The sequence below is a fragment of the Dreissena polymorpha genome, chromosome 7 (genome assembly GCF_020536995.1).
Source record: "Dreissena polymorpha isolate Duluth1 chromosome 7, UMN_Dpol_1.0, whole genome shotgun sequence".
Taxonomy (NCBI): Eukaryota; Metazoa; Mollusca; class Bivalvia; order Myida; family Dreissenidae; genus Dreissena; species Dreissena polymorpha.
Window position 1 is genome coordinate 1,489,512 of NC_068361.1, and position 11,256 is coordinate 1,500,767.

The following is an 11,256-nucleotide window of genomic DNA, read 5'->3' on the forward strand; positions in this document are numbered from 1 at the left end:
ATAAGTAACATTGAATACTATTTTATATCACTTATTAGATATACACTTACAACTGTATTGCCACGACCGGGGTTTCCCAAAAGTTTTCCGTCCGTCCTTAAAACTGGATCATGCGATATCTTAGATAGGCTGGAGATAGTTGGTTGAAATATTAACCTGTTTCTGAATTATGTTATTTATTTAGTTTTAATTTATTTATTTTATTGTTGGGAGGGGCGGTGTCGACCCACTCTCGGGTATTTTGTGTAAAAAAATAGGTCAAACTGGGTCATTCAGGACCATATATAATATGAAATATTATCTAACACGTTACAACGTATTCAGTCGAATTAAAAGCAATGCGTCAAAATTCAGTTGTCAAGTTGATTGACAGTATTTTCTTCAATTTTGTATTGAGATCGGGAATATATTTTCTAAAAATTGGAATATAAATATCAACATGTTTTCTTTTAGAAACGGTAAGATATTTCAGCCCCTTGGCTATATCAAAAACCTGAAGAAGGAACGTAATGAATATGCATCGCTTTTTATATAATACCCGGGGTTAACACAACGATCACCGCTTTTAAATATAGTGCCTAACCTCAAGAAAGAAATCACAACTTTAAAGTGTAATAATTCAAAGGTACACAATATATAATCACTTAACTTACATCGGTCTTTATAAGAGAGTTATCTAATGCATATAATCAGGGATGGGGATTATTCCCATGAATTCCACAACCTTTAAAATGTGTTCCTCTCTGGAAACTTGAAACTGGTTTATTAGCTAAAATGCCTATTTGCATATTTAAACATAGTCATTGGTGTTGTACAGTATCAATAAAATAATGATATATAAATGAAAAAAAATCAACATATTAAAATATAAGAATTATATAAAACTAAAATTTTCATATCAAAACATATTAAAACCAATTAAGATATATAATAATAATAATATGAATACAGATAAATATTAATCTTCTAGTTTACTGTCACAAATGTCACTATTTTTTAAATGTATTGACTTGTTAAAACCATGAGTAATAGTCTTTAAAGACGTGCGTTTTCAGATTTCGTTTAAAACAGTAAATCGAGGAGATTTGTTTCAGACTCAATGGTAGATTATTCCACAGTTTGGGTCCAATTGTGCTTAAACTTAAAGTTAATTTTTGCTTTGATCGGCAGCCAATGTTAATCGTTGAGTCCCTGCTTAGAACTATATCTTCTTCTACGATTCAAAACTAACTTAACGCACATGTTTTGAATTCGTTATAATTTTGCTAAATCACAGTCCGAAATCCCTTTAAACAATGACGTTACAATAGTCCAGGTGCGAACTCACTAAGGAGAGAACGAGGGTTTTAGTTGCATCTCGTGTCAGGTATTTGCAAATCTTTTTGATCTTAAAGTTTCTACACTTGTTCTTTATGTGATCTTTAAAACTCAAAGTATTATCCATTAATGTCCCTAAGTATAGGATGGTACTCTGTTTCTCGATTTTGGTACTTCAAATGTCAATCTCCTGGATGCTTAACTTGTTCAACTGTAGGGCACTTGCAAATAGTATATGTTCAGTCTTTGTATATTTCATTTTGCGTTTGTTACCCTTCATCCAATCGTTACACTCCGAAGCGAACTCCTCTATTTCGTGAATGGTTTGAGCCTCAAGTTCAGACTTGAGTAGAAAAATCAAAAACTGTACATGGCATGATGTTACATTTACCATAATAGTTGTATTACCGCTGTACGTATTGTGTTTTCTCGTTAGTTATCTCGAAAATTTAGATGATATAGAGGACATACTAATTGTTTATTGATAAGTAAATCATAAATAAGGACATAAGCTTATCTTTCATAATGAGCCAACATGTTTTTGAATAAACAGCATCAGGAATCTTGGGATTTGTCTAAAATCATAAAAAACATCAGATTAGTTTCTGTTTTCAAAAATCGCAGAGGAAATTCTTCACAACGTTTTCACATAAAACATTTGAATTCCAAAATGACACAAGTTGATGTTACAGCTTATTGCTACAAAACAATTTTAAATGTTTAGTATATAACAAAGGTGTCGTTTTTCCATACACTAATTGAACTCCTGTAAACCTTTCCTCACCGATGTGGTTTGAGCTGAATGCACAAGATGCACACATACTCTCTCATTCCGGATACGAACAATTTTTATAGGCGATTTTGGATCAGCTACAATTGTTGACCCATGTTGTGGGAAGTCTTTATTTTATATAATGTGTTTAACTCTTAAAAGTTCAGACAATTTCGTTTTCAAATAGTCAAATAAAATAAAAAATATAAAGACGTGTTGATATGACCAATATGGCAAATATAAATGCAGGCAGAATATCAACACATATAAATTTCATCAAAACAAATGAAATAAATATAAAAAAACTATGATTACGCTACAAAAAATACGTATTATAAAACAAATATATGCTAGACTCATTTGTGAATTCATTTTTATGGCGTCATTATACAAACACGTGTACAGTTTACGTGTACCCCTCTTTTATGTTTTATCTAGTGTTATACATTATGTAATTATACGTTTTAGTTCATTGGATTATTTGGTCAGGCGTCGCGTGCTAACAATGTTTCACAATAGACCAATTAGAAAAACTGCTTTGTCCTCTGTCGGCCATTTTTCTTAATGAACTGGAACCATTTTTGAACTTATTCGAGATATTACAACACATGTTGTGATCAGGTTTCATGAAGATTGGAGTAGAAATAAGACATATATAGTGTTAAAAGAGTTTTACTATAGCCATATAAGGAAAACTGCACTGCCCATTGGGGGCCGTTTTTATCAACGGACCGAAACTATTTTCGAACTCAGCTCTGAACATCTTGAAATAATTGTGGCCTCTAGGTTAACAAGGTCAATGTTCACGACGGACGACGCACGACGGACAACTGATCCTACAAAGCTCATCATGAGCATCTTTTGCTCAGTTGAGCTGAAAAAGACGTGAAATCAAATAATGACTAAGTTTTGAAAGTGGCACAACTATTGAAAAATGTCTACGCAGGGGATAAAAATTGCACATACACAATTTTATTTCATTAGGAACAATGTCTGAAAGCTTGAATGTTGTTCGTTGAAAAGTTTCGGAAAACGAGTTCATAACAAATCTAGGCCACATAGTTTATGACCGTTGGCAATATTTAAATATATTGATTTCGGCGCAAAGTACCAAATTATAAGTATTATATATCCGCAATAGTTTATCGAAGAATCCAAAACAAACGAAGCACGCGATATGAAGTTTGATTATGGATGAATTTGCCTGAAAATAAATAGCGTAATTTCATGTTTTTATCTAAATAATCGCTTACATTACATCTGAAAAATTTATAATATTAACTTATACATAACACACGATAAGCTTTATCATATTAGTTTAGTAAAGTGTGGCTAACGTGAAACAATCATACGTAGACTAGTGTTCTTTTGGTGAGAACGGAAGTTAACGTATTCCTTCTAACATTTGTCTTATACTTTATTGGATCATAAACATGAACACCCTTTAATTTCAGTAACGCAAGACATTTATATACATGTCATAATACCGTGGCATACATTGGACAATGGAAATATTGTATTCAGCGGTCTCTACTGCGTGAGCACGCGATGGCTATGACGTGCAAACGCGATAGCTTTTAAGTGCGCATGAAATTCCTGACCGATGACCTGACGTATAAACGTGTTTACTTATTGTTTACTAATTATGTATTTGATGCCTTTTGTATAAAAGAAATGTCAAGACCCATTTGAATCAAGTCAATTATTCAAGTTTTATAAAGGATACGTAGGCTAATTGTGAAATAACTTAAACGCTTAAACACTGATTTACGGCGATCGTTCTATAATACTTGTTAGTTTTAAAGCAGTAAACGAAATGAGTTGAGCTTTCCTAAGATTTATATATTAAATACTTGAAGATATGATTACGGGTACTAAAACTTATTAACACTTTATTACGGCGATCGTTCCATAGTACTTGCCAGTTGTAAAACAAATAACAAACTAAAAATTTCATGAACTGTTCTAAAATTTACATAATATATACTAGAAGATACAATTACGGGTGTATGCCATCAATATTGATATCTGTTCAAAGTTGTAATTGTTTTATAAACCTACCGCGTTGTTAAAACCAATAATCAAAGATTCTTAACAACAACACATTAACGCAGACTCACTAAACTTCTCAACAATTTACACACATATTGAACACAATAAATTTTAATCATTTGAATAGATAATAAACAATCTCATCAAAAGCGAATTCGTATCCCCGTAGATTGAATCACTTTCGTTGTTTATACATATGCAAGATGTATTTTGCTTCTTTTGTATGTTTTTCTTCAGATATACATATTTACTTCAACATTAGCAAACGATGAAAAAACTTGTATCCATATTCTATAAACACCTCTTTCAATACGTTTACTTATGTCTGCTTCATGTTTGTGTCACTTTAACCTGGAAAAAACTATTAGAAAGACAGCATATATGCACTAAGACATGTTTAACTCTATTGGCAATAACACAGATTTCACGTATATTCTCTCCTTTTAATTCATTCCCAAGCCCGCAAAATCGCATAAACATCATAGAACACTGTGATTATATCCATTTAATATTTTATCGAACTTGACGCACACGTACATATATTCCGACAATACAAGACATGTACAGTTCATTCCTTAACTGACGAGAAACAATTCATGAAAGTACGCGTAATGCAGTTGCACTGATCAGCTCAATCAGAGAAGAGACTTTCCTCCTTGTAAACAACAACTTCTCGCTGGTCTTTGAATGTCCCTTTCTGTGAACAGCTGGCGGATTAAAAAAAAACACTAATCCTTAAACATTTAACACAAAACTGGATATTATTATGAACTCAAATGTGTTTGCTATTGTGATGTTTCACACAACTATTTACTTTTTATGACATTATATCACAATTACCTTCATATTACAGTCCTCTTACGGTACTGATTCTGTCTTCTTTAGAGACGTTCACGATTCATCAATTTCATATTAAATAACTTACTCAAATAACATACATGTACATTTAATATGTGTGTACAAACCTACAAACATTGTATTTCGTTGAACTTTTGTTATAAAGTGTGCATATTGAAGAATTTTCGTCTTTAAATTTATACTGCTGCCATATTAAAATGGTCACAGTAAAACTAAAAGTGCACACTAATGTTTATGGTAACAATTATGTATAATAAGTAAGTTCGAGTTTATGACATATTAGTTGTCAATACACCTGCAGACAGTACACTTCCAACTTATGAATGACCACAAATATTTGAATAAGCGTACATGTATATATTAAACGAGGTGTATATCCATATACATCATATGCTTTTTGTCTTTTTACCTGTGGTTGACAAAGACCCGATAAACTGTTTGGTATTCGTGACCTCAAAGGACGGCTGCGTACGTGCTATTGGCTACTTCAGCTGAACATTCTCTACCACCGTCACTCTGTATCATGAAATGTGTGTAAAACATAGATACTCAATTCCCCCCTCCTTTGCGTGTTGACCTCAAAATCAATATGCGTCACTCTTTCTTTCCAAGTTATCAGCATGCCAACATAGATGATCATAGATCAAAGCATTTTATAACCATTAAAACGAAACCAATACGTATATTTCAATATAATAAAAGCTCACGTGACCTTGACGTTTGTCTCTTTTTCCTCCTATGTATCCACTATACCAAAGTTGAATTATTGTAGGTCATTTTTTTCACATATAGTGTCGCAACAAAAATCCGAAACTCTGGAAACATTATCATGAGAAAAATTATTTTTTTACACCCCGTAGTCTTGTATTTAAGACAAGTAACTAAATGCCTCTACGATACATGCCAATATTTTATTTTGTCTCATTTTTTTCGGCGTTAGCTGTATACGCCAGCTTTTCACCTTAGCCTGACCTTTGTTAGCGTCCAATAGAATTCAAAAAAAACTTCCCGCGGCCATGTACAGATGAATACACTTCATTGACTGCATTGGCTGATTTGATAATACCACTAGAACATTGGAAACATGTCCGCGTCTTTGTAACACTGTTTTTCTGCGTGTTCAGCATGAAACAGTTTTATCTCTAATAAAAAGGCTTAATAGATAGAACAGTTTTACACTCAATCTCGACATCAATACAGTTTGTGCATGCACCTTTTATTTTCAGAGGATTTTCAGCGCGAGAACGTTATGTACTTAAAGGCCATGTTCTCATATTTAGTACTGACTTCCATATTCCTGTCAACATGTTATATGTAAAAGTATACAGAGCAGTGGAAGCGATGCCTTACTTTAATGTATTGCATTTCATCCCGCGAGGTATAAGGGGTCAGTTCGCGGTTAGTGTGTTTGAATGTCAGAGTTTATATACAGGTCAGACCTTATGTGCTGTTCGGAGTTCGCGGTCAGTAACATAATAGTTATATAATAAAGACGCTATAGCGTGAACTAGGTGAACTAGAATTTTCTTTACCACCAGAAAGACGTGAAATGAAGATATCCAGCGATATTATTTTATGGCATGTCAATAATAGATTCTTAATGTGTTTTTAACAATACCATGATAAATATTATTTTTAATTCATTAACAAGAATTATTCCATCATGTTTACTAATGTATTATTGCAGCATATTGACTAATGTATTAAGTATGAGCGCGATGATTCTCGATACTGTTAATAATCGAATCAAATACACGTAGCGATGCCCGATAAACCACTCAAACAGGTTTGTTCGAAGAACGCGCGTATACATATTTAAAATATGTACGGAGACTTCGCGTGTGGCCGGTTGACTTTGGTTTTCTGTTTTGTATCTATAGGTTTATGACCAGCAATATGTTATAATGTAAAATAAGCCGCGAAAACTCCGCGTAACATCCCGTACTGCGTTTGATGCAGCTAAAAACTGCACAGAAAAAGCTATTAGCTATCCTTGATCTCATTCATTTAAATCTTTACCTTCCATAAACTCCAACCACAATCAACGCCGTATATCTTTTTTAAAGATATTTTTTGTTTTACTGTGCCATATTGTCTTGCAATTGGTTGTGTTCCATAACTTCATAAAGGTTTTCATGTTAAAATAAGGTTTCTATCCTGCTGGTGCAGATAAAGTGTAACTTGGTTGTGTCCAAAAGATCATATTCTTCAGTATAATCAATCTGATCATTTGATTTTAGTGTTAGTTGGTGTGTTTAATATATAACTAACACTTGCAGTTAAAATGAATGAAAATACTTATCGGTTATATCTAGTATATTTAAAAAATACCTTATTCCTTAATTTTTTCCTGAAATGTTGCAATCATATAGCACTGAAGTCCAGATATAGCACTTTCAAAATGCTGATATGCACTTCAGTAATATGTTTAAGTGTCGTGTTTCAGAAAAAATATATGCTAATTGACTGGCAATTTACAACTTCAATTACTAAATGTTTCTTTGTCTACCATGAATGATAAGAATCGGTACTTTTGAAAGGCGTTCATAAGCTGAGCTTGACAAAGGAAAGCGTCACTAATGAGCCGCTGCGATTGTTAAAACGGAAAGAAAGCTAGACATAAACGATTACATGTCGGCACGATGTTGGGTGTAAATTATAAACGTCATTTGTTGTGTAGAAGTTCAAGTAAAAAAGAAAAAACACCGGTTTTAAAGAATTAATAAATAGTATAGACGCATAGTTTCTTACACTTTATTTGTTTCACAATATGCTGTGTTCCTAGTGCCTCTCTTGTCACTGTTACCATACTGCATACTAAGAAGAAACCATTAAAGTGTTTAGCTGCATACGAATAAAGCATGTTTTATATGCGACAAGAAAGCCCATGTTGATAACCTCATTTGAAAAGATTTCATAAAGGCATACTATAGTGGTTTACTGCTGCATTCTTAATTGTTCGCAACACATGTCTGTTATTTGGTCATTTGTCCTTATACATGTATATTTCCCTATACATCATAGAAAAGCATTTAATAAATGTTGTTTCCATTTTACAATTATTTAATTGTGTCGTTAAAGTATCCCTTTTTAAGCAAAATTATATGAGGTTTTTGCACAGGCCAAATTACGCAAGGAGAACGCGATTTTAAGAAACAACAAAACATATTTTGTATATCCTAGGTTAAACCAGTAAAATAAATTATTGTGGAAAGAACACTTGTCGTTGGTCCCCAGAAAAACACTGGTAACCACAATATAGTGAAGAAATTGATTATTTGAAATTTCGAGTATATAGTAAGTGCATAACATATATAACGCACAATAGTGGAGTCTGGAGTGTATCTTACCTAATTACCTTACTGAATAGGATCACTTGCATTAGGCGAACATTCGGATCCAACGTCGGAATGGCCGAGTAATTCAGGCGTCTTCATTTTGGTCAAGAGTTACGAGGTTTTTATCTTGATGGATCCCATATTGTTGTTAAATTTCAATTGAACATGTGTGTCCAATTTTTGGTTTTATCTGTATTTCCATATGTAAAATATGTCAAGTAAATACATAAAATGACGTATTTCAAACTTTGTAACATATTCTCTAGTTCCAATAGGTGTTTTCATTGCGATTAACCGTCTCAAATAAATTAACACAATGTCAACATTATTTAAAAGTTGCTACAATAAATGTGTGTTGTTAAGCAAATCGTGGATACAACACGTACCGAGCTTACTTGAAGTGTTTATAAAAAGCTCTTGTTTAAGATATTCCAATTAAACTGTATCAATGCAATTGGCTTGTAGGATACAATTAATTTAGACGTTCTAACTTCAATTTAAATTGTTTATAGTGGCCAATATCCGTTTTGCATTAAGAAAAGAATTCATCGATTTGAAATGAACGTGTTTACCTTTTAAGTGCATCCCCATTGTATCAAAAAGCTCTAAGCTACTTGAAACACTCACGCTCCGTTTTCTGAGAAGAACCAGCATGTGTCACCGACTGAGGATACCTTGCGAACGCTTCAAAAGGTAGACTCAAAGCCGGGACCTCCTTATTTCTAAATGGACAGTACGCAACCGCGACCTCGTGTTAAAAGGCAACAATGGATTTATAAAAGAATCAGACATTGTAAAGAACATCTTTATTTGAAATGTGAGTAAATAAAATCCAACACCATCCTTTAAATAATAGTTAAATGCACCAATCATGAAATGTATATACATGTGTATGTATAGTATTTAGATTGGTAAAAACAAGACGTTTGCGAACGTTTGAATGCAAATTAAAGAACGTATCCTATGCGACAAATAATGCACAGTGTTGAAGAATAAATTCGTATAATACTTATAATTATAAATATTAACATTATCAACAAGAGGGTCAAGATAGTCATAGATCGCCAACCTGTGCAATACGGTTAGGCCATTTTCATAACACTGGCAATTTGAACAATATTTGTAAATACCACAATGAGAAGTTACAAACCAACTATTAAGGCTGTTGGTTGAGTGGTTTTATTAAAAGAGTACAACAAATTGAATATAAAACATAAACCAAGGATCATTCTTGTAAACGGTTGGTTACAATCTTCCTAGCTATTTGCAGTATGTAACATTAGCTTCAAATTATTACATATGGATGACGACTGACATCGGACAATGCCAGACGGACCCACGGTTGACCCAACAGCTCACATTCATCAACTAGACAAACTAACCAACTAAAAATGTCCGTAAGACGAGTATGCCCCACATTCACATATTGTCCGAATCGAATAATTTGGGCAGAAAACCTCACCTAAATTATAGAAGTGCAACTTCATACGTTGGTTAATATGTTTGTGAAGTTTGAGCCTGCTAGCAGCAATTAGTGTTGACGCCGCGACAGAAATTAAACATGTTGTTGTTGTTTTTGTGGCTCAAAATGTACCGCAAAAGCGGTTGTGAAGAAAGCGTCCGAAGCAAAATAAGGAGGTGAGCATAATCGCAATCAGGTATGTTCGTGGAGTTTCAGCTATTTTACAGCAATAGTATTTGAGTTACGTGTCACTCATGTCCAAAATAGAACTTTTTGTATGATAAAAGGGCCTATGATCGAGTCGGGTATAAAGAAATCCGAACCAAAATATGGAGCTAACCAAGTTTGTATGCTGTTTGATAATGTTGTAAAGTTTAAGCGTATACGAGTCTGATTGGTGTTCACACTATAACAAAGAGGCAGCATTGCTTCTCCACATAACACAGCAAGCTTTTTATGCCCCCCGGTAGGGTGGCATCTAGCAGCCTGACTGCCTGCCTGCCCGTCCGTCCGTCCGTCCGTCTGTCCGTCCGTCCGTCTGTCTGTCTGTCTGTCTGTCTGTCTGTCTGTCTGTCTGTCTGTCTGTCTGTCTGTCTGTCTGTCTGTCTGTCTGTCTGTCTGTCTGTCTGTCTGTCTGTCTGTCTGTCTGTCTGTCTGTCTGTCTGTCTGTCTGTCTGTCTGTCTGTCTGTCTGTCTGTCCGTCCGTCCGTCCGTCTGTCTGTCTGTCTGTCTGTCTGTCTGTCTGTCTGCCTGTCTGTCCTTAAACTTTAACATTTGCCATAACTTTTTGCAATATTGAAGATATCAACTTGATATTTTGCAATTTGGAGCGTTGGGACTGGAATCGGAAATGGGGTACTATTGATATTGGCGAAATAACAGAAAAATGGTTATAAAATCAGCAAATAAAACCCTTCAAAATACCCCGAAACAAACTTAGCAATAGCTGGTTGAACATCTTGATATTGCAGCAATATTTCAAAATCACTCTAAATGCAAGTGTATGTATGCAAATAAATATACATGTTACAACATTACTGCAAACTGGTTATTACATAAGCCAAGTTATATAAAATTGCAATACAGCACCGACTAAAACCGCATTTTAACAACACTGTTTCATTCATATCTTCACACAATATGCTTAGCAGTCGACATACAATGTCAACACACAATGTACCACACCACTATGGCCAATAGTAAAAAGAATACGTGAAATCAAAACACTATCACTCAAAACTTCACAAATTGAATACAACATATTAATATAACTACTTTACAACAACTTATCATCGAACAGCACGGAATACGCATAGCAGTACATGAATTTTGAAATATATTATAAATCAACAAGTCATATAATATTCTTGACAGGCTACATGAACTTATACAACATATTCAATTCAAACAAATCAAAAGAGCTCAGCAGAACAAACAATACTATATCGATCAAACTT